We start from the raw sequence: 25,202 nt of genomic DNA on the forward strand, positions 1-25,202 counted from the left end.
AAGACGCTAAAATCTCCAAAATCTCTAAATGCTGGTGCAGCACCAAAGACAACCAGGCTCGTTGCAACCAACTGTTACTTTGCAAGGGATCATGGGTATATAACAGGAAGTGCGCATACCATGTGACCAACTGCCATTTTGCTGCACCTGAATGTTACAGCACATGTACACTGCAGGCCGGATTTAGGGCACATAGTATTAACTATAACAAGAAAACATATTGCTTGAGAAAATGTTTATTATTTAGATATACCGTATACTGTTGGATTTGCGTTGTGGCAGTTTTACTTTAGGCGAATGGCACGTGAACACATTTGTAGCAGTTTTTGTAGCCCCATGGTATTGTCACTCAGTGTTAGGGGGACAAAATTCTAGGAATCCCCCAATAAAATGTGAAAGTGAATTACTGTAAGGAAAATTGGGAAACACTGTTTAGCCTACAAAGAGACAGACTATTTAGGAAGTTGTCGGACACATCATCTCATGTTCTATTATAATATAGGAAAAACATTGGAAGACACCTCCTACTACTAGTATGAGACAAGGCACGTTCCCAAAGGGCTACCATTGGGGGAGGCAGTTGTAGAAGGGGCAGGTCCTGGGGCCCTATGCCTAAAACTCAGTATGTATAAAGGAGAAGGAAAGGTCTTTTTACTTGGGGGTGCCTTAAGTAAGGCACCCCCAAGTACATGAAATCCCAGGCTGGTGCACCTGATGCATCAGGAGGAAACCACACCAGTTCTGGACTCTTCCAGTGAGCACTATGGAGTGATCATTTTCCTGCTTCTTCATTTTTCAAATGTCCTGGGGCAAGCACATGCGCAGTAGAACAAAATAGCCAAATAGCCAAGGCTGGTGCACCTATCAGGAGAAAACCACACCTGTTCTGGACTCTTCCAGCAAGCACTATGGAGCGATCATTTTCCTGCTTCCTCATTCTTAAAATTTCCCAGGGCAGACGCATGCGCAGTAGAACGAAATAGCCAACTTTTTCACTAAACATTTTGATCTACTGCGTATGCGCAGCGCCAGAAGAAGCCGGAAGATGATCGATCCATGGTGCTCACTGGAAGAATCCCGGCCCAGTTTTTTCCTGATAGGAGCACCTGCCTGGGGGTTTCAGGTAAGCAAATGCGATCACTTGGGGGTGCCTAACCTTTGGCACCTTTGGCACCCCCAAGTAAAACAGGGATTTCCTATTCCTACAAGGGCACCTATAACATAAAAATAGTTTCCCCCAACTTTGCACATTTTTAGCAGATGCACTACTAAAAGTGATGGGTGAATATGTCCCGTTTTGCTTCACCAAATAATTTGCGAAACATCGAAAATTAGCAAAATGCATTGAAGTCAATGGGCGAAATTTTTATACACACGACTATTTTGTCCATGTACATTACAGTCAATGGGAGTCGATTTTTGCATGCACCAATTTTTGTTATGGTGAATTTTCCGTGGGCAAATTTTCCGTGGGTGAATTCATTCGCAAAAACATGGGCGGCAATAAGTGGAAATTTGCAGCGAATCCATGCCTGGCAAATTTATTCGCACGAAGGATAGAGATGCATCTTTTCTGGTCCAGTCCCGGACTGCTAATGGTGGGACAGGCAGTAGTCTATGCCAAACAAAGAGGTCTGGATATGGCAGAGTTTCCTGCTAAATGTTCACAGTAAGACCCCAAATGCTCAGGCTCCAGTGTCTCAACTGTATAAGCATTATTCTCAAGCACAGGGTCGGACTGAAGAAAAACAGTATGCGCGACTGCACACATGAGCTCATGCGCGTAGCAGTCGGAGGGGGGCCCCCAGTCCAACCCTGCTCAAGCACAAATCAGTCAGCACTCTGTATAAAGCAGGTTTGAACATGAGTTCTTTCTTCTTACAAATATTTTTATGATGCAAATACTATTTTTAGATGGAAATTCCCTTTAACAACATTAGTTAGCTTGTCAGACGGTACCAGTTTATTACAACCACTTGCTGCATATTATGTTGTGAGTGTGAAAATCGTCGCTCTGTTTCTTTTTATTACAATCCATTTTAATTGCCGGCCAGTTTTAATTGTGGTTTGATATTTTCTGTCACATTAGACGTTTACAGGTGTTTCTATTTGGTAATTTAATCTCCCCACAAACATAGCTCAGGCATTTCTTCCTAAGAAAAGGGTGGTAATAAGTTGATATCTTTATTGGCTAACTATGATTTTCTTACCTTTATACCACCTTTTTCTTGTTTCTATATACCCCTGTGATTGGCTAATACGGTACCACTTTACCTGGCTCCTACCTAGAAGCAAAAAACAGTAACTGTGGAGAAGTACCCGCCCACTTATTTCAGATCTTTTCATGTTGCAGCAGCTGTTACGCCCTTTGATTGGCCATAGACTTAGCGAGTGAGCACTTTGGCTGCGCCCGTAACCAAGGTAACATTTTAGGTTTGGGAAAAATATATATAATGTGCTTATGTGTGTGTTAGAGGCATCAAGACCATTTGTTGGAACCTAACCTGTGAAATTCGCCACACCCCCATGATAAACACACATGTGCCCTTCTGCAATTGTATTGGAACCCTACTGGAATCAATGTTTCCAGTCAGTGTTCAGCCAGGGGAATGTAGTAGCTACCAATTTCACAGGGGGGGGAGATGTTCTGCACTGACTAGTCATCCCCCCACCCTGCTGCTGTAAGTCATCTTCCCTGTGTGTCTGGCCATCTGCCACAAAGGGACTCAAGTGAAATGTCCATAAGAATGCATGGGAAGATACACTAGTCAGACTAAATTAGTGCACTGCTGCTCTGTAAAACATTGCTATTGCATAGGACTATTTAAAGGTAGAAACCCAGTTTGATAAGCCCCATTATTTCCCATGCACAAGGACATAATTAATAACAATGAAACCGTGACACTATGGGGCCCATTTACTTAGCTCGAGTGAAGGAATAGAGGAAAAAAACTTCGAATTTCGAATGGTTTTTTTGGCTACTTCGACCATCGAATGGGCTACTTCGACTTCGAATCGAACGATTCAAAGTAAAAATCGTTGGACTATTCGACCATTCGATAGTCGAAGTACTGTCTCTTTAAAAAAAACTTCGACCCCCTACTTCGGCAAGTAAAACCTACCGAGGCCAATGATAGCCTATGGGGAAGGTCCCCATAGGCTTCCAACAATTTTCTGATTGAAGGAAAATCCTTCGATTGATGGATTAAAATCCTTCGAATCGTTCGTTTCGAAGGATTTAATCGGTCGTAGGAAATGCGCTAAATCCTTCGACTTCGATATTCGAAGTCAAAGGATTTCAATTCGGCAGTCGAATATCGAGGGTTAATTAACCCTCGATATTCGACTGCCGAATTGAAATCCTTCAACCATAAGTAAATTTGCCCCTTAGTAATGAATATGGTAAGCAATGCATCAGGACAGCAAAACCACTGGCACCTAGGCTGCACATATTCATTGTTGTGTTAGGACTGGGGAACACATGGTTATTAGCTTTATCTTAAAGAATTGCCTAATGCAACTGCTTAAAAGGTTCCCAATGTGAAATTAAATATGGCTTTTCGACATGATTTGAAAGATATATGAAAATAATGATTTGATGTTTCTTATTTAGCCCTGAGGACTTTAGATCTGTAGATAATAAAGACCATGAAAGAATGTGGCTTTTTTATTTCTTATCCTCAGATTTGCTTTCATCTCCATTACAATTAGCATTAGGATATGATCAGTCTGGGCACTCTAAAGGTGGCTATACACAGGCCAATAAAAGCTGCCGATTCAGTCCTTCTGGATCAATTCAGCAGGTTATTGGCCTGTGTATGGAGCCCTCAAACAAGCCTGTGTGATGGATATGTCAGATCCTTGGGCACTTGGGATCAGCCCTATGTTGCTCATCTCAAGGTGGGTGTATTGGGGAAAGATCCAATCCTTTGTTGACCTCACCAAAAAAGCAGCTGTGAGGCAAGTTGAGAAACTCGACTGCAAGTTACCAGGGGAGGCAAAAAGAGCGAAATACTGATTTTTATATCTATGTACTAGCGATGCTGCCTCCTTAGCCCTGCTCCAACGCTCTAAAAGGTAAGCACTGGATATGGGGGAAGGGATAGGCCTCCTCAGAGCAGCCAGAACCCTGAAATGACCCTGAGCAGATGTTTCAATATCTGACCAGCTTAAGACTAATGGAACATTGGACTGTGCTCAAAAAGCTCCTTTTAGCCTGTCACTGATTCCCAACCCAGTGCTTACAGGGAGACCAAAAACAAGGAGTTAACACTCAACTACAAGTTATGAAGTAGTTGTGCATCTCACAGTGGCCACATTCTGTTGGTAAAAAATGTATGCTCTGTCTATCAGATAGAAAGCACCATATAAAGTTTTTAAATCCTTTATTACTAAAAAAGGATGAAGTATGACGGTAGCAATACTTTAGGTGACCATAGTGTGACTTTGCCAATGCAGAAAACTTGATATGGTGCTGTCTAACCTATAGTAACTCATTAATGAGCAATTTCGTTATATGATGGAAAGTCCCCTTGTCTGGAAAGGCACCGGCCATTCCATATAATAGATTCCATACCTGCAAAACAATAACAATATTCTTTAGATTTATTATATTTAATATGTAAGTGTAGAAGCCATTTTATTGCAGTATTACCTGCCCATGTGTTTTTGGCTCACCCGCCGTACAGTTCTGCTCCTTTGACAATATCAGCAGTGAGATAAGAGTTTTGACAACAGCTGCTAGCATATTTATTTTGTTTTTTTTGTTAAATGGAACTTTGCGGCTATGACCTTGAGTGGGTGTGGTCAAGAGGGAGTGATCAAAAAGTAGTCATGCCCTAAATAAAAATCTGTACAATTAAAATATCCCTGGATTTTACTTCTGGGGCAGGAGGGGAGATGCCCATGTGCCCCCCAATGAAGCACAGTTAAATAGCAGGTGCAGTGCACCAAGTGAGACTCATTTACTCCTTGTCTATGGCAGGTGTGAAGTACAAAGACAAGAGGTCCTCTGCACTCACCCATTATGAATATTCTAAGGACATTAAGGAGGTTATTTATTACAGCTTGAATTTTTTTGGTCGGACTTTTAAAAGGGAAAGCTCACATTTTTCGAGGAAAAACAACTTAAACTTTTCTAGATTTCTTACATCCCGAAGCTGCTAAAAGTCCAAATCCGAAAATACTCCATCTCAAAGCTTTCGAGGTCCTGTAGAAGTCAATAGCAGATGTCCCTTTAACAATTTGAACATGTCGTGGTCTGTGCTGGGTTTTGTATAATTCCAAAAATTTGGGTCTTTCAGGCGATAACTAAAAAATCAAGCGAATCCCAATAATTCATACTATTCAAGGTTTTTTTCACAATTTTATCGAGACTTTTCCCAAACTGAATAAAAAAGATAAAATCGCAGACGGGAGTTTGGTCAGTTTGCTTTTGTTAAAATTATGAGAAAAATTAGATTTTTAGTAAATAACTCCCTAAATGTCATAAGTATTGCATCTTTGTACAGGTATGGGATCTGTTTTTCAGAAAGCACCAAATTATGGAAAGGCCATCTCCAATAGACACCATTTTATCCAAACAATCCAACTTTTTCAAATGTATTTATTTTTTCTCTGTAATAATAAAACAGTACCTGTACTTGATCCAAATATAATTAAGATATAATGAATCCTTTTTAGAAACAAAACCAGCCTATTGGGTTTATTTAATGTATCCATGATTTTCTAGATGAAGATCCAAACTACATTAAGATCCCTTATCTGGAAAACCCCAGGTCCAGGTCCCCAGCAATATGCATAGCAGGCAAACTAAAATACATTTTTGTAAATAAGATCTAGTATACAGGATCTAGTATTCCGTAATTTGGATCTCCATACCTTCAGCTATCCCATTGAACTCCATTGTTATATACCGTGAGACGAGTCAGAAATGGTGAAAATGGCCACAGCATTTATTAACATTTCATCAAATAAATAGGACCTTTCCAGCCTCACCCCAAGGCAATATTCAAAGCCAGAATTCCATAAGGGGTCGCTACTATGCTCTGCTGCTCCTCACTGGAGATCAGCACTGTGTCATTATATCCACCACTGAGTATTAGGCTGCCTCTTCCCCTGACATCACTTCCCTGTCTTTCTCTGCCTCCAGCCTGGCATTTCCCTGTCTTAACTCATTCCTACTCACCCACTCACAGCTACATCTGATATTGCCAGTCTTTAGATATAAACCAGTGTAATTTGGTTGCTGGTCATTCGGATCCCTTGTCATGCGGCCCCTGCGCTTATAGCTCCAGGGATTTCCTTTCTGGATAATGGGTTTCTGGACAATGGATCCCATACCTGTATTATCAAACAAATCATGCTAAATTTATAACTTGGTGACATTTATTTCCCAATTATTTAGGTCTGAGGTTGTTCTGTTTATAAATAAGGATGGGAGAAAAATATTAGCAGGAAGGAAGTTTCATGAAATGTGATATATACACCGGAGCTGCTGTTTCAGTGTCAGTTGTAGGACCTGGAAGATACTATTGGTGATACAATAAAAGGGGTAAGCTCCCAACTGCAAAAATTGAGTGTGTGCAGATACTTGAATATTTTGCTATTGCTAAGGAATCTAGCCAGGTCAACGGAGGGCCAGCATCACCAGTGAATTGCAGGGGTGAGTTGGATAAATGACATAAACTTTTTTTTATTCAAAACAGGAGGGTTGATTTACCAATTAATGTTACTAATGTAAGTACAGGTATCGGACCTGTTATCCAAAATGCTCAGGGCCTGGCATTTTCGCATAAAGGATCTTTCCATAATTTGGATCTTTATACCTTAAGTCCACTAGAAAATCATATAAACATTACATAAACCCAATAGGCTGGATTATTGTTATCTTATTTGGAATCAAGTACAAGCTACTGTTTTATTATTATAGAGAAAAGGGGAAATGATTTTTAAAATTTGGATTATTTGGATAAAAGTAGAGTCTATGGGAGATGGCCTTTTCGTAATACAGAAATTTCTGGATAACGGGTTTCCGGATAACGGATCCCATACCTGTAGTAACATCTGATTTGCTTCCCTGGTCTAGCTTCTTCAATGAATGCACTTGCCCAGGATACATTCTTCTAAGCAGAGAGTCACCTTCTCTTTCCACTTTCCCAGCATTCCCTGTAGTGCCCTACGCAAGCACATGCTCATTAATGAATGTCTCTGCCAATTTCTGTTCTGTGAATGCATTCAGCTTCATTAGATGCAGGGAGTGCCTGGGAACAGCAATTAAGATGGTACTCAGATGACACTACCTCTGGATGGTGGAGTGCTCAGGGATGCAGATTAAAGATTATAGTCCCTAGGGGGTACCTAACAGATTGGCACCCCCTCCAGTGATTTTATCTTTACTTCTCCTTGAAGGAAATTGGGTCCTCATAATGACATGGGCGTGATTTCTTAAATAATATCAATATATTTATTATTAACTGCTTTAACGTTAACTTTGAGTTAACTTTTAGGGGCATATTTATTAAGGGTCGAAGTGAAAATTCAAATTTAAAATTTTGAAATTCGAATTTTCGAGGTTTTTTTTGTGAAATTCGACTAGGGAATGATTCAAATTCAATTCGAGTTTTCAAAAAAATTTGAATTCGATTTTCGAAATTGTACTGGCACTTTAAGAATTTGAATTTGACTATTCACCACCTTAAACCTGCCGAACTGCTGTTTTAGCCTATGGGGGATGTCCTGGGATCAATTTGGAGTTGTTTGTAGCCTTCCTGAAAATCACAGTTTTTTTTGGAGAAAAAACTCAAAACTAATTCGATTCAAATTCAATTCGAGTTTGCGGGTCTATCCCATTCATCCGAGTTTGAAAAATTCGAATTTGTAAATAAATTGCAGTTGGTTGAATTTTGGTCAAATTTCGAGTTCATGGGAGTTTTAAAAAACAATTTGCCATTAGTTTTAATTTTTTATTATTTGTGGTTTTTGAGTTATTTAGCTTTTTATTCAGAAGCTCTCCAATTTGCATTTTCCGCAATCTGGTTGCTAGGGTCCAGATTACCATAGTAACCATACATCAACTTGAATAAGTGGCTGGAATATGAATCGGAGAGGCCTGAATAGAAAGAGGAGTAATAAAAAGTAGCAATAACAATACATTTGTAGACTTACTGAGCATTTGTTTTTAGATCGAGTTAGTGACCCCTATTTGAAAGCTGGAAAGGGTCAGAAGAATAAGGCAAATAATTAAAAAAAAAATAATGAAGGCTGATTGAAAAGTTGCTTAGAATTAGCTATTCTATTACATACTAAAAGTTAATTTAAAGGTGAACCACCCCTTTAATTTATAAAAAGTCTGTGTCCCATGTAGCTTTCTTTGATAGCTCAAGAACTACAGTAGATGAGAGCAGCAAGTCCACATTTTCTTGTATCTGTTACCTGGCAAAATTCATTTAAACATTAAATAAACCCAATGGGATTGTTTTGCCACCAATATGAAATCATGCAGCTTTGTTATTAAGTACAAGGCTGTTTTATTATTACAGGTATGGGATCCATTACCCGGAAACCCATTATCTAGAATTGCGGCAAAGTCGTCTCCCATACACTCAATTATAATCAAATAATTCAAATTTTGAAAAATGATTTCCCTTTTCTCTGTAATAATAAAACAGTAGCTTGTACTTGATCCAAACTAAGATATAATTAATTCTTATTGGAAGGAAAATCAGCCTATTGGGTTTATTTAATATTTACATGATTTTCTAGTAGATTTAAGGTATGAAGATCCAAATTATAGAAAGATCCATTATCCGGAAAACCCCAGGTCCCAAGCATTCTGGATAACAGGTCCCATACCTGTACAGAGAAAAGTGAACTCTATGGGAAATCAATTATAGAGTACTGGTTTGACTCCATCAACATAAACTTAAAAAATGGAAAAGGACTGCAAAATGACTAAATGTTTACAACACATCAAAAGATAAAGCCCCTGTTTCACAACATAATTCATTGTGAATACACATTTTAGATTCATTTTAGGGGTGTGCAATCCTTTTCTATTTAGGGGGCCCTAAACTAATTCAGCTGTGAGGCCCAGCAACTTAGTTATGCCACTGTTTGCAGCTGGTGTAATGAATAAGTTCACTTCCACATTTCTGAATTTTAAGTGTCTTAGTAGATTTATTGAGTGCTGCTGCTAGCTATTGGTAAATTAACCCAAATGTCTAGTAACAACTAGGCTATATATATATATATATATATATATATATATATATATATATATATATATATATAGTGAATAAAGCACCCTTTGTTAAAAGATGTAGGCTATGACCCTATAAAAGCACGAGGCCTCATTTTTACACAAGGTAGTGCTTTTTTATTATAATACACAAGCTTAAGTGAGTAACATGACAATTACATTTACAGCTCGCTAAAAAAATGTGCTGCAGAAATGTTTTTATATATGTCCATTTACCATCAACTTTGTATGTTTTTTTTTTTCATTAGGTTCAGTTCCATGTGACAATAGGACATTCAGCTTGATCGCTGTACATTGATTGTCCATTTCCCAAGTGGATGCATTGGGCTCTAATTGTATATGCCATCACTTTTATTATTCTTTTTGCTAACTTCTACTATCGGACATACAATTGCTCCTAAAGCAGCAGCTAAAAGTGGAAAATCACTCATAGATGGAAAGACCTCTGTTAATGGCAAGTGCTCCGTGTTTGGAAAGTCCCAAATGAATGGAAAAGTGTTAATGAACAGATCAGTAAATGGAGCTGTAAGCAAGCATGAGAATGAGGTTGGGCAAGAAAATGGGCATAAAGGAGAAAAGGAAGAGCCCAGCGAGAATAGGAAGACGAAAGCCTTAAACCTGCTACTTGGAACCTCAGATCTAGGGGTGGCACTGATTAGCTAAACAGGCATACAGTTATTTCTGATTATGTAGATCAGGTCTGACCCAGCATTTTATAACCTATTTAGGTGCAATTGTTTGCTGACGTTATTTCTCATGTATTATTTGTGACGCTGACACTGCCCCATACCCAGCGTATTAAGCTCTAATTAGTAATATTACAATTTATATCAATTCTCTGAACAAGAATATGGATTTGAACAGAAGTCCCTTTTTGGCTTTCAAGCAGTCATGGAGATACTGGTGAATAATCTATAGCGGAAGCATTTCTGGAACCAGCAATTTGGAGGATTAAGTGGGAGGCAGAAATCACTGGAAGCAAAGTCTCCTAATCTTTTATTATGCTAAAATATCATGGCACATTTGCCTCATTTAGCCATACTGAAAGTTGCAATTATGTCTAACTGCCGTAATTATACAGAAACAAGAAGGTGGTATTTTACCCTATAGAGTCTAGTAGTGTCAGGCAGCACAGCTCACATTAGTATTGGCAAACCTATTGACCCCATGGTGTCTAGTTGTTTTAACACCCTGTACGAATTGTTGCGTGGCCTGTCTGTTCTAGCACCCTACAACCTACCAGGTTTTAGCTCAATACATATAGCAGCCATTAGCAAATCAGTCCAGAATTTTTAAGGGATACTGAACTTAAAATACTTGTTGCTCTTTTAGGAGAAACTACTGCTGCGGCATACAGAGGTGTATGTTTATATGAATCAATACGTTGATATAGAACTGTATATAAAGTTGCTGGTGTATTTTTTTCCTCTGGTTGGGTAATTTCCTGCTTCACTATAGTTACTTTTAGTACGACGTAAGAAAAAAATGAATAATAAAACCTACTTACACAGAAAACCAGGCCCCTACCAGTATATCTTTTCTTTCAACTACATGTTGCTTTGTTAACATGACATACTTACTGACTGGCTCCCATTTACTAACTGCTTCTTGTCACTAGAACAGGCACCACACATTGGATATAATTGTGAATGATTACATATGTATCAAACCTGCATTCTTTTGACTTTGTACATAGTGTAAAATAATTGAATAACCCCCTACAGCTTTTCATTTGTTTCCAAATTAATCAGCTTTTCCAATAGAATATGCATGATTATATGTATTCTATGGAACTATACACAACGGGAGAGGTAAGTATTGTCATGTTTAGTAACATGCCCAGATAACAGTAATCTGGAACAATCAGTGATCTATATACATGGAATGCAATGCAGTTTACAGCATTGTATGAAGGGGAGCCTTTCTTGCAACTTAGTAACTTCTTATTAAAACTTAAAGCTAGACAACCCAGTTGACAACTGATTATTTGATTTCAATGTATTGAATAAAATCATGGCATGCACGAAAAATCTATGCCTGCCAGCAGAGGTGTATCTTCACAGCCCTGAGTCCCCATGCAAGAAAACCTTCAACTTTGTACACATCCTGGGAGTGTTCAGCCCACAGTCCCCTGCTTGATCCACCCACCCTGCCAGTAATGTCCAAACAAACCCCCTCAATTATTATCCCACTGCCAACCAGCAAAGGTATTTCCATTTGCATGCGTCAAAACCTTATCATATGTAGTACCTACTCTTTTAGGGTTCTTGTGTTCTTTAATGGCTGAAAACACTGGATTAGATTGAAAAAACAGTGAAGTTCTAGCGCCATCTTTTAATTTGAGATATTGTTTTAGAGTAATTGCACACATTGTTATAGGTCAAAACAGGGCCAAGGTATTTTGGCACCCTAGGCAAGGACTTCAATCAGTGCCCCCACCCAGTCCTGCATTACCATTTCCCACATTCATATTGCCCCCTGTGCCAGCACCTATCATATTGCTCCATTTGTACTTGTGCCAATCGCAGTCAATCCCTCAGATTGCCCTCAAGGCCCCAATCTGTACCTGTGCCAGCATAATCCAAAACATCTAACGCCCAATCTGTACCTGTGCCAGCATAATCCAAAACATCTATCATATTGTTACCCCTAATCTGTACCTGTGCCAGCAGCAGCCAAACAATCCACAATATTTCCCCCAAATATATACTTGTGCCAACAGGAGCCAAACATCCATCATATTGCCCCCAAATATGTACCTGTGCCAGCAGCTGCCAAGAGGGAGTGCTTCTGCCAGCTGTACGAATCACGGGCAAGAGAGGGTTGGAACAGGTGGTTTATAAAATTTAAAAACTATTAACGGCCAAGCAAACCAGGGTTGAAAAAAAAAAAGAAAAAAAAATCCTCTTAAAAGTGCGCCCCCCATGATTGCACCCTAGGCAGGTGCCTACTCCTAGTTCTGGTCCTGGGTCAAAATGAAGTGTTACATAGTCCCAAGCACTCCCTGGTTATGCTTCCTTTCCAGTACATTTTTGTTGCTCAATGGGCAGAAGACAAATTGCTGAACAGGTAAATTAACTGGTACTGTATGTCCTTTAAACAAGTGCTTGATAGGATGGCTGCACTGTATATTTGGAGAGGAAGTTGGTGGTAAAGCTGAAATTTGGAGAATGAAAGCAACTCATTTGTAATTAAATTCAAGTTCAGGAATTGTTTTTATCATGCTTCCAACCCAGTGTACACCGATATAATAATAGACCCAGAAAAAGAAAAGAAGGATTTCCATGTTGGTGGAACACCAAAGGTATGTTAAAAAATTAGCACGTTAGCGACATATTAGGCACAGGGCTGCTGGCTTTAGTTGCCCTTAGTATAATGAATAGGACAAATGCTGGAGCAGACAGAGCAAGCAGCTTAACTATTTAACTCCTGTCTTGTACAGGGCTGCCCTCCTCCTGGGCAATCATTCTGTTAGTGGCTTTGCACAAAACATCTGTCATATACATATTGAGTTCTGACATAACTATGCAACTTCATCTTTAAGTAGTAGGGGGGCACATCTCTGTGGAAATTGACGTGAACAAATATTCATTTAGAACTAAATATGTATGCATTCTGAACATTAGCAATGTGGGTGTAATTTATTTGTGTTCTTTTGTCTACCTGAATAGTTTATCACAACAATTCTGCAAAAACAAAAACCATACGATCCTGTCATCCCAGATATTCTTAAGCAGTGTAAGAAAGCAAATTGAATTCACATGTTTAAATGGGGTTTATGTTGTATTTTTCGTAAATGAAAATGATTCCTTTCTCACTGTTATTAAGTAGTTTTGCAGATGCTAGCTGGCTTGGCAGAGTACAAGATTCAATGCTGCCCTCCAGTGGGGAAACTCTCATAAATAATGATTTCACCAAAAAAGGATTTTTCGAAGTCAGACAGGCATGGATGTACACTTGTTTAAAAAACATCATAATGTCCTTTTGATCTTATTAATTTTTGTCTTTTAATTAGGGATGCACTGCATCCACTATTTTGGATTTGGCCAAACCCCTGAATCCTCCGTGAAAGATTCGGCCGAATACTGAATCCAAATCCTAATTTGCATAGGGGTGGGAAGGGGAAAACATTTTTTACTTCCTTATTTTGTGACAAAAAGTCACAAGATTTCCCTCCCAGACACTAATTTGCATATGCAAATTTGGATTTGGTTTAGAAAAAGGCCGAATCCCGAACCGAATCCTGGATTTGGTGCATCCCTACTTTTAATACTCGTGTTGAGCTTTTAGCAACGTTTGTGATATTTACCCTCTTTCAATGTATTTACATCTTGACCTGTGCTATAACTTGTATTGTCTTGTATTAACCATTGATCCATTTCTGTTTTTGTTCTAAACACATCATTTTGAATGTCAATGTAACAATGATGTGTTCTCTTCTGGCATGAATGGGGTTAAAGGAAAAGCATGAGCTCATGTGTCCTTACAAAATCAGATCAATAAAGAAATCTGCGACATGTTTGATACTGTCTCTATGTGGAGAGTAGATTTGTCTTAAACATAATCTTCATTTTGACTTGGATTTTACAGATTTAAAAAGGTGTGGACACAAATACACTTTTTAATCTGTCTTTTATAGGAGAATTGCAGCTTCTGTAACTGTTATTTCCTGCACCACTGGCAGACCACCTTAGCGGAGGTCCATTGTGCAGAAATTGCGTTTAAAGGGTTGTTAACCCTGATATTCCCAGACAATTATATTTTTTTGTATTTTTTTAAGTTCTCTTTTTATGCAGCAGCTCTCCGGTTTGCTATTACAGCAATTTAGTTGCTATGGTCCAAATTACCCAGGCAACCATGCCTTGATTTGAATAAGAACAGAAATATGAATAGGAGAGGACCTGAATAGAAATATAAGTAATAAAAAGTATCAATAACTATAAATATTTAGCCTCACAGAACATTCATTTTTTTAGATGGGGTCAGTTACTGAAAGCTGGAAAGAGTTAAAGCAGAATTATTTAAAAATTATAAAATATAAATAATGAAGAAAAGTTGCTTGGAATTGGCCAATCCAGCACTGGACAAAAGTCTAGTACTGGGCTTAGTCCATAAAGTGGACACAATATTTCAGAGATCTTGAGCTAATTCACATCTTTACTAGTGATGGGCGAATTTATTCGCCAGGCGCGAATTCGCGGCGAATTTGCGCGATTCGCGAAACGCCCGCGAAAATTCGCCGAAAAAAATTCGCCGGCGTCAAATTTTTTTTTCAAAAAACGGACGCCGGCGTCAAAAACGGGCGCCGGCGTCGAAAAAAAGGGGGGCCGGCGTCAAAAACGAGACGCCGGCGCCGTTTCGCGAATTTTTCGCTGTTTCGCGAATTTCGCCCATCACTAATCTTTACTTACCGCTGATATCTCTCTGCTAAGGAAAAGAATCTCATATTTAAATGAAAACATGTTCACGTAATAGACAAAATGATTTTAATTCCAAAATTGCCAATTTAAAAATACAAATATTTATTTATTTTATTTTTCAATATATTTTAAAGGAGAAGTAAAGGCGCTTTTTACTTGGGGGTGCCAAAAGTTAGGCATCCCCAAGTGATTGTATTTACTTACCTCCCACTCCTATCAGCAGAAAACTGCACCTGCCCAGGGTTATTACAATGAGGACCACAGAGGGATCGGCCTCTGCCTTCTTCTTGCTTCTTGCGGCTGTGCATGCGCAGTAGAGCGAAATGCCGAACTTGAACAAAAAAAAGCCAGCTATTTGTTCTACTGAGAATACTGCTGCCCTGGGAGAGCACTTAAAAGCAACACTGCTATGATTAGATATTAATTTTTGGACTACAAATCACACAACATGTTTCAGGCCTGACATGCACACTTGAGAAAGGGCACATAAGGCCCGAAACATGTGTGATTTTTAGTCCAGAAATGAAAGTCTAATAAGAGCAATATTGCTTTTGAGTGCTCTCCTTAATCACTATGGGGCAAAAATTACTACGATTCGTAGTTGCGCCAGCGTCCGCTTCGCCACACTTCGCCAGGCAAATTTTCACCAGCGCTACGCAAATTCACTAAAATCCGAAGTTGCGCTCAAGGGAAGCGTAATGTTGCAAAGTTGCGCTAGCGTTAATTCGCCAAGCAAAGCGAAGTTACAATAGTGATCATTAATTTGCATACGGCGCCAAATTGAAGTTACAATGGAGGTATATGTAGCAGCACTACACAAACCTGGGAAACCTTCAAAACAGCAAATAAAACTTTTATTTTGCCCTACACATGTACCCACTGTATAGTTAAGGTGCCATGAGTTAGGAAATGTATGGGGGAAGGAGGGTAGCCCCAAAAAACTTTTTTCGATCTTTTTCAGCCTATCACCCATAAAAAAAGAAAAAACGCCAGTGTTTTTTGGGACTTAGAAAATTTTTAAACTTTTTTTGAAGCAATCCCTATCTGCTCTATTGCACTTTGCCTGGTCTGAGGTGGCAAAGGAAGCCTGGCGTAAAAGGTAGCGTTCCGAAAAATGCGCGCGTCAGTGAATTTGCGTAGTTACGTCTGTTACGCAAATTCGCCAGGCGTAAGGGTGCGAAGTAACACTAGCGAATTTACGCCAGCGTCCGTTAGTGAATCAGCGAATTAACGCTAGCGTTAGGCGCTCCGTCCTTTAGTGAATTTGCCCCCAAATTGGAAGTAAGTATATATATATAATCACTTGGGGGTGCTTAACTTTTGGCACCCCCAATTAAATCTACCTTTTCTTCTCCTTTAAAGCATTTTAAGTATTGCCTTTTAAGATATTATAAAAAAGGGCAATTGTATGTTTCTAATCCTCTTAAAGTATCTCCAATTCCAGGTTTCTCTGAAATGGGAAGACATTGCAGATAAACGACTGGCAAAGTATTCACTGCTTGTTTTGGGGGGGAATCCACAACTTCTGAATCAGTTTTGTTCCATAACACTCCCCAGATATGGATTCCATATATAAATATACCGTCATACGGTGGATCTCTTATCTAAAAACAAAAAGGATAAATAAGCTGTGAGTGTTGGAGGAATGATTGGAAGGTTGGAGGTGAATTAATCGGTATCTTGGAGCGTGCTAATCAAGTAGGATTTTCAGTATAATACGTTTGGCAAAGATTTGCTTTGAAAATGTTGTTTCTAGCTATGTGTGTTTATGATTATTGAGGGGCAAGGAGCACATTGAGGTCAACATGAATAAAAAGCTTCCAGGGCTCATTTACTGTTACACCTTAGCAGTTTTGTCGATGTTAGAGTGAAAAAGGTATTGAATGTTTTAGCAAAATCTAAATATGTCCCTTAACACTTGCCTCCTCATAGAGGCTGATCAGACCAGCTTGGCATTAGCAGTAATTCAATCATCTATTCTATCTCATCTAATCTATCTAATCTATTCTGATGCTATGAAATCAGCAGAGTACTATATATTGTTTGTAATTCTGTGTACAATGTGGTACCCTTTAAAAACTGTTCTCACTACAGATATTAGTTACATTTGTCTGTATTTCCGTTATCTTATCCTGTCCACTTTTGAATATTTTTCCTATGTTTACTGACACTGATTAATTCGGAAGTATTAACATAAATACTTAAGTACATGACTGCCAGTTAAGTGCAGGCATATTGCAACATAATGGGAAGATTGTTGTGTTGGATGGTATATATACAGAATTAAGTTACTCTTCTAAAGCTTCATATTATGTCATTAAGTTTACTCACAGACAATGAATTTTAAATATATATACAGACATATATACAAACACGCACTCTAATGTCTCTACATTTTAATCATAGGAAGTTCCAGGGGAGCTGTTTGATATGGCTGAAAGATACCGGCAATTAAAGATAAAGAAGGATAGCGAAAGAGACCTAATACCCCGCAAGGGATGCTGGCGAGAAAACTTTTGATTTCAGAGTATGAATATCACTCTTACTAAAGAAGAGGTTTTTCTAAGCAACTGATTAAACATTTTGAATGGTTTTGAAGTTATTTGTAAATGTTCCTACAATTAAGCTGTCATATAAGCTGTTTTCAGTAGCTATTCCATTTGCAAATACAGTTGAACCTTGATTTTACATTTCCCAGGGTTCCACATCAAAACGGGTAAATTCAGGGAAAATACTAAATCCACAAACTATTTTCTTTCAGTCATCCTTTTTGTCCCTGAGATGCAAATCAGCTGCAGCAGCTTTAGGTACCTCTCATTTCACATTGACCTCATTCCCAAATGAAGCTCCAATCTGACACCATTGTATTTGCTTGCTAGGTAACACTAGTAATGCACATGGCTCCTGTGTCCAGCCGTAGGATGCAGGCGATTGGTGACCATATCTTTGAAAGCTCTAAATAGAAGTTTGCATTGCAACTTTATATGCTAAGATTATCCAGCTGATTCACACATTATTCCATGTAACGTTAACAATTATACCTGTCTTATTGTTTCATTGTAATGATGTAACTGGATACATTATCTAGTAGAGGGAGTGATGAGTCTAAAGCAACTGGATTTTCTGAGTAATCTTGAAAGCATTTCACCTCTGTTCAACCGAGTGGCTTTTTAAATCCTTATGGTTAATAAGAGTCACCACCATCCAATCTCAGTGGTTCCAGTGAAATTATTCAGGAAGGTATAAACTAAAACGGAGAGTTGGGAAAGTGTGATCCAGTCACAATTGGGCAATGAATCTCATTGAATCAGGAGTTTTTCAAATTATTTGAATGAATGTGTGAAATGTGAAACAGCCGGGGTAAGGGTGTTAAAGCAGCATTGTATGTTGCTAACAAGGGTCTGATAAGAAATGGTTGTCCCGGTTTGTGACATAAATGGCCTCTTTCACTTCACTTTCAAACCTTGTGTCTCTTCAGTCTAAAATATGTGCATTTCCCTTTTCTTTTAGATATAGATAGACTGCTTGTCCTGATATGTTAGCTTAACTGAGTGGTGGACCTTTTGGATGTAAGACTCATTTTGGCAGTTTCTTCTCTCCTACAGAAGCATGCAGTTTGCATCAAACTCTCAGACCCAAATGTATACAGGTCTGGACTGGGAGCCAAAATAGGCCCTGGTATTTCAAGTAAACAGAGTAGGTATGCCCGCTGGTGCTGTGGAATATCCACTGTTTGATTGCTGCTACTTGTGACAGTGATAAAATATCTAATAGCCTTTCCAGACTATTTCCCATTTGACTTGGGGTAGACTGGCACCTGCTGCTAGCTTTTGGAAACCGTCTGTTCTTATTTATGTGAATAGTAGTGGTGTTCTGCTTGTTGCTATCTATTGTAAGAATAAATTCAGTGTTATACTAATATAAACTTACACTCAGCTTAGGTGATTCAAAAATATTTCTGAATATGTCAACTGCATTGTATTGTAGTATAAAACACTTATAGAAAGATTTCTTCTTAATAAAGTCTTACATAAAAGTTGATACCCCCCTTATCCTATTAAAGTACAGTTATACATAACTGTGTTAAAGTTTTAAAGGGAAATTGACTTTGTTCTTTTATTTGAGTTACCAATCAGTAACTTTAATTTGCAATATTGTTACTTTCTGTAATTGCTGCGTAGAGTAAAATGTCACAGTGATTTTAGCTGGAAGAGTCAGAATTGTTCTTGCACGTTGCCTATTAAAAGTTATGTATCAGAACCCGGTTATAAAGCTCTTTTTTTGGGGGAATATGTTAGATATATATCTTTCATAAATGTCTCAGAATATTAAATGAAGATATTTATCAAAACTGAACTTCTGTATTTGTACCTGCAATAACTGAAAAGTTAAACAGTAATTTGCACATTTTTTAAAGTAATTTTGGCCATGCTATGCATACATTTGTGTCTCATTCTGTCTTGTCTTTGTGGCAGAGAAATTGGATCAGAAAACATTTGACTGATTGGACTGGGATTCTATTAGAGAATTGTAGTCTTTTGGGCACCTCCACATTTGGTACAAAGTCACCATGTAAGACTCTGCTATGATCAGTAGCAAGTTACCAGATAAACTTCATAGGATATTACATATATTCCAAGCAGGTCCACAGGCTGGACTGTAACCTTGTTGGTACCATCAGTCTCAGCATGGCACCATTAAGTAATGACTATGTTCTCCCAGTGAAATATGTTGCTGGTAAATATATGCACACGCATTCCAGAATTGCTCTAAATTACCACACAATATCAAAATAATTTATTGTATAAAGGAACAGTCATCTTTATTAAAGCCGGTAATACACACGATTTAATTGGACAATAAGACACTGATGACTGATATATTATGGTCCTTATGGGACTGTTTCATAAGAATCCGACAGCTCTTCCATCCCATGGTATATTTTATCTCAAAACTAAAGCCCTTTTGGCCATATATCCAAGATTAAGAAAAAAAATTAGATCCTACTTGTTATACAATTTTAAACGAGTATCTCTGTACATTCAATGATGGTCCAAGCAGTGCGGGAGTTTGACTTGCACAAATTTCTCAACACACACAGTCGCTAAAGAAGCTTAGAGCCAAGCAAACCATGCATTGGCACAGGTGTAGCAAAGGACACTTAATGGGCTGATTTTTTATTAATCAAGGGTTCAAGGTGACTGAGAATAGTGCGTAACTGTGCTAAATTGTTACGTAAATGCCCAAAATGGTAACTTTCGTGTAGAGGAGGGAAGCAAAACAGGTGAGTGGGCAACCCCTGTCCTATAAGTCAATATTCCTCAACCCCAATGGGCCATCAGTGACTGTATAGACATTTGGTAAATACATATTTTGTGAATTGAAGATGTCTTAAGTAAAATACATTGTGGGAATAATCATATACAGGTATGGGACCTGTTATCCCAGAATGCTCAGGGCCTGGGGTCTTCCAGCATAATGGATCTTTCCGTAATTTGGATCTTCATACCTGAGGTCTACTAGAAAATCATGTAAACATTAAATAAACCCAATAGGCTGGTTTTGCTTGCAATAAGGATTACTTATATCTTAGTTTGGATCAAGTACAAGACATTATTTTATTATTACAGAAAAAAGGTAAATAATTATTTAAACATTTTGATAAAATGGAGTCCATGGGAGACATCCAATTCCATGGAGCTTTTTGATAACAGGTTTCTGGATCCCATAACTGTACAATCTACAATTGTCACAGACTCACTGAAGGGGAATGCTTCTATGTGTTAGGATTTTGGCTGTTAGATGTCTTGAAATGCCCACAAAGGACCATGTTCTTAGTATCACACGTAGCAGTTAAGATCAGTTACAGCCATCAATTACAGTCCTAGATATGGGTTCTAAAGTGCTTCTTGCTTTTGTTGGCAAATATATGAATGCTATTGTATATACTGGTTTACAAAAAGCAAAGCTTGTTCACAATGGCATTCAAAAATTAGCCACAAGTGGTAAGAGAGGTTTCTAAGATCTTAAAAGTTTCAGAACAGTTCTGGCATTCCTCTTCCATGGTAGCTATAATATTTAAAATTCAATATCTTTATTAACATTCCTTATCTTGACAACTGATGTAAGGCAGGGGCAGAAACAGCAACACCTCTTAAAGACACTTGAGGCAGATTTATGGGCAAATCAAATGCCAAAAAACATGCACCTTTCTGAACTCACATTTTTTGCAATTTATTGCTTTTGCTTGATCCCATACGGTTTCTTTTTTTTATTATAGTAATTCAGTTAAAGATATTCCTTAAATAGGTAGGTACCATCTATACATTTTACAAATGACCCACGTCTAGATTCAGCTCCTGGTATTAAGATGTTTTCCTTGACACTAGTGATGGCCGAATAAATTCATTCGGCCATAGATTCACGGCTTCGCCGTCTGCAAATGTTTTCGCAAAAACCAGCCAAAATTTGCAGGCGAAAAATACACAGCAAAATACAATCGTCGCATGTCAACAATTGTTGATCACTGTTAAATTGTCGCCCCGTCATACCGTATATTACTCTCGTGTAATAAGCCGGACCCGTGTATAAAGCCGAGGTACCTAATTTTACCTAAGCCAAACTGGAAAAATTTAATTGAACACGCTCGTGTATAAGCCTGGGGCTGATATTGAAAATCAATCGTGTACCATGCACCCACTGAATAACAATGAAAGGTAGGCCTGCCCCACAGTTTAAAAAAAAAAACAATTGTTAACGGCAACACCAGTCCACAGTAAAAATAAACTTATAACTCAAACCAGGGGCAGAGAGATGGAGAGATTGCAGCAACTACATCATGAGGCTCCTTCTGGGCGGCGCCCAACAGTGTGCAAGGACACAGGCTAAATGTTTACCAGTCCGCAGCTAAGAGCTTTTGAATTCCCTCTGCTTATTTTGGTCACAACTCTTTGTCTAGAGAATATGGCCTGGATGGGGGAAAGGGGGTCCAATAATCTCCATTATTATAAATAAGCCGTGTTTTAGGCCAGTTGGTGGCTTGTGCCATGCTTGTGTTCTCTGCTAGGGCAGAAGATAATCATTTATCGAATACCGGGGCTAGCAGTGGGTGCTGGGATAATTTAACCCACTCGAGTCTGTTTCGTGTCTGGTTGGGGGTGAGTTCCGTAACACTTTATATACAAAAGGGCCCGGTCCTGCTAACCCCGTCGGTTGTCCACTTGAATATTGGTCAGGGACTCCCTGTGACTGACTGTTCCACGATCAGCCTGCCCGGAGCAGGTCCAGGAGCTCCGGGGGCGCGTCCTCCTGCCTCGGCGTCTGCTTTGCCCGCAAAAATGGCGGCGCCCATAGTGGCCGGCCGACGTGGGTAGCGGCGCAGCTCGGAGCTCCTGACCTGCTCCGGGCCGGCGATCCCGTGACAGTCAGGTCACAGAGTCCCTGATGCGCTATGGAGAGGGCGGTTGTTGGGGCCCGCAGAAGGAGCCCTCCGTATCCGTGAGGCGATTGGCTACAGTATCCGGTGGAAAGGGATTGGCTACAGTATGTGCGTATGACCCGGTATACAAGCGGGTCGAGTTTTTCAGCACATTTTGGGTGCTGAAAAAACTCGGCTTATACGCGAGGTATATAACGTAATTACTTTGACACCTATTGAACTTCAATGAGTTTGCAACAAATTTTTCCGGTGGAAGAACGGACAGATTCGCCCATCACTACTTGATTACACAAAACGTTTAAAGTAATGTTTCAAATGGGTTGGACACCAATATGCTGGTTGCTTTTCCCGAAAAATATTAGTCCTTTCTCCTCTCAACCGCTGGTTTAGCGTAGGGACCTTTGAAAGCTTGTGCCGCTCACTTCCACTTTTGCCAAAGCCAACAATAAGATGTTTCCATTTCATCTAATGTTTAATTCATCGTCAGGTAAATGTGGAATATTATTTCCATACAACCATGAACGTTTGTGGCGTTTGCCGCTCCTTGGTTTCCCGACACTCCATGAAGTTGTCCCACCTGAACAGGCTTGTTCCTCCACCTCTGCAAACAGGAGGAATAGCATTTGCCTGCTAGTACATATTCCACACTCCTTGGCCTTTTCCCTCACAGCCACAGGCTCTTTAGTTTCTGGCCGCAATACTTTCTTTCTTTCAGCAGAGCAGGGTAACTTTTACATTCTCGTCACGTCATCTAATACACTATGTCACCCTAGGCTATCCTCAATTTATGTGAGCAGCAGCCTTTCAAACAGTGACTTTTTTTTCAAGATCCAGGTGGTTTATTAATTGATGACAATAAGTTACTGCTGAAAAGTATCAATTTTAATGGCAGCAGTTCAGAGTCCTGCAACCTGAATCGCTGGAGCACTGCCAAGAACCTGAACCAACACCAACAAGAGAGGAATACTAAAGGTATGTTCCTCTAGTTTGGAGGGGTCACACAATGGTGCCCCCAGTTGCTTCAATGATTCAGGGAGTGATTGGCTGATAGCTGGAGGGACAATTCTAACTACACATGTCAGAGGATAATGGCAAAACCAGAGCATTTTCAACACTTGCTTGCATAAAAGCATGAGGCAGGACCCCTCATTACACAGTGAATATTTTATTTGCCTTTATGAAATGAATTATATTGAAGGCGGCCCTCCTGCTGTTTGTGAAAACATCGTCGTTTCTTTGTTTTTCCCGAACTGAAATAATATAAGACCTTGGTCGTTTACTTACTGCATTTATCATTGGGATTCCTTAATGGCAAAGTGTGCAAAAAAAGAGAAATATTATGGGGAACAATGAAATGTTATATTATGTAACATACATGAAATTACGTTTGGGATCTTGGAGCTATATTGACAAGATCATAGCTGTCAGCTTATTTTGAACAGCTTAAAGTAATATTAGCAGCAGGAGACGCAGGTTAAGGCTTGGGGTGGAGTTTGGGGCTGCCATGCTACAAATTCTGCTGTCTAGACACTTTGTGTGGAAGAGCTAGACATCCGCCCTTCATTAACAGCCAAGGACCACTGACAGGAAAACGAATCTGGTTGCAGCTTCACATATAATGACCACATCTATTAGGTAAAGGGTTTTATTTCATTTTTTCTACACATTTTTTTCTGGAGCACTGTTCAGTTTTTAAGATGGGGGCACAGTATAACTAGAAGATGTAAATGACACAGTATGGCTGCCTTCTAAACTGTAACATTTTAGAAAAACACGTAAAAATGAAAATAGGAAGCAATGGAAAATTTATATCATTATATCTGCTGTCTATCTGAACATTTAAAAAAGTGAAAATATGGTTTGGAAAGTCCATAACCCCTTAAGACTAGATTTGGCTAAAAGATATCAAGCCTGCCACCCGACGTCAAGGTAAGGCCTCACTGAGCAGGTCCCTAACTCACTCTAACACCATCTTATTATTTCGTGATTATACTATCTGCTGTGCTAACCTGACTTCTATGTGACATTATGGTCCAGGGGAAGGCAAAAAAACCCAACGGCAACAAATCCACTAGTTTGTTTCCTGTCCAGGGAAAAAAATTCCTCCTATGTATTTTCCTGGAAACAAAATCCTTTCTATTTATTCTGGAACCGACTTCTGCCTCCATCTAATTATGTCCTTGTATTCACTAATTTTATATTACAATTAATCCTACTGTAAACTCTATATTGTTTATGTTTTATTTGATCATATCTTCATCTTATGGCTTCTTCTAACTTTTATTACTGGCCCTGTTCTTATGGCTTCTTTCTTAAAATCCTTTAATTATTTATTTATTGTTTTCTTTCTTCTAATCATTATTGACATTTTCACATTTAAAAAGTATGGTTCTAGAATCATATCTTACTTTCAACTCCTACTACGTATTTCCTTAGTTATTTGACGAAGTTTATTCTCACCTTGTCCCCTAAATGAAATATTATTATATTCTATATTAAACTTCATCCCTTTTTTTTATTTTTTATACATGCTATCCTTTTCTTATTAATCTTCTACAATTTTTGCTCCTCTTTTCTTTAGTATTTTAATTTTCTAATAACTTGGGGTGTTTCCCTCCTATCGTATACTGTTATTACCATACAATCCTTAAATTATTATGTCATATTCCAATATTTTAATTTTTATTTTTATTTTCGTATGACTTATCAGTTTATTTGCTGTTTGTGATCGTTTTTTTAATTGATCTATTTCCTACTAGCTTCACTTTATTAATTTGCTACTTTTAATATTTTGATATTAATTTTAAATGTATTTCCAACCGCATTGTATGCTACTTATTTTATCTTCTTCTTTTAGCTGTCCCCTGTACTTATATATTCTTGATTATTTTAATGATTGTTTGGTCTCAAATCTATCTGTTCACGATTTTGAATTTATTATTTGCATTTTTCCTTTTTGTTTATCTTACTAATTTTATTTCCATGCCCTATCTTATCTAGCTTATTTTTAAGTATACTATAACTCAAGCACTAAACATTTCTACTATTCAACCTTTAATGTCTAGTGATTTTAATACTATCTGTT

At 38.6% G+C, this 25,202-nt stretch overlaps 1 long non-coding RNA gene across 1 annotated transcript; it reads left to right on the forward strand.

Annotated features, from left to right (window-relative positions):
• Positions 1 to 16,327: 16,327 nt before the first annotated feature.
• LOC121393541 lies at positions 16,328 to 17,271 on the forward strand. Its single transcript, XR_005961145.1, has 2 exons — positions 16,328 to 16,377; positions 17,086 to 17,271. It is a non-coding gene; the product is annotated as an uncharacterized LOC121393541 (long non-coding RNA).
• Positions 17,272 to 25,202: the final 7,931 nt, after the last annotated feature.

Source organism: Xenopus laevis, chromosome 5L (genome assembly GCF_017654675.1).
Source record: "Xenopus laevis strain J_2021 chromosome 5L, Xenopus_laevis_v10.1, whole genome shotgun sequence".
Lineage (NCBI taxonomy): Eukaryota > Metazoa > Chordata > Amphibia > Anura > Pipidae > Xenopus > Xenopus laevis.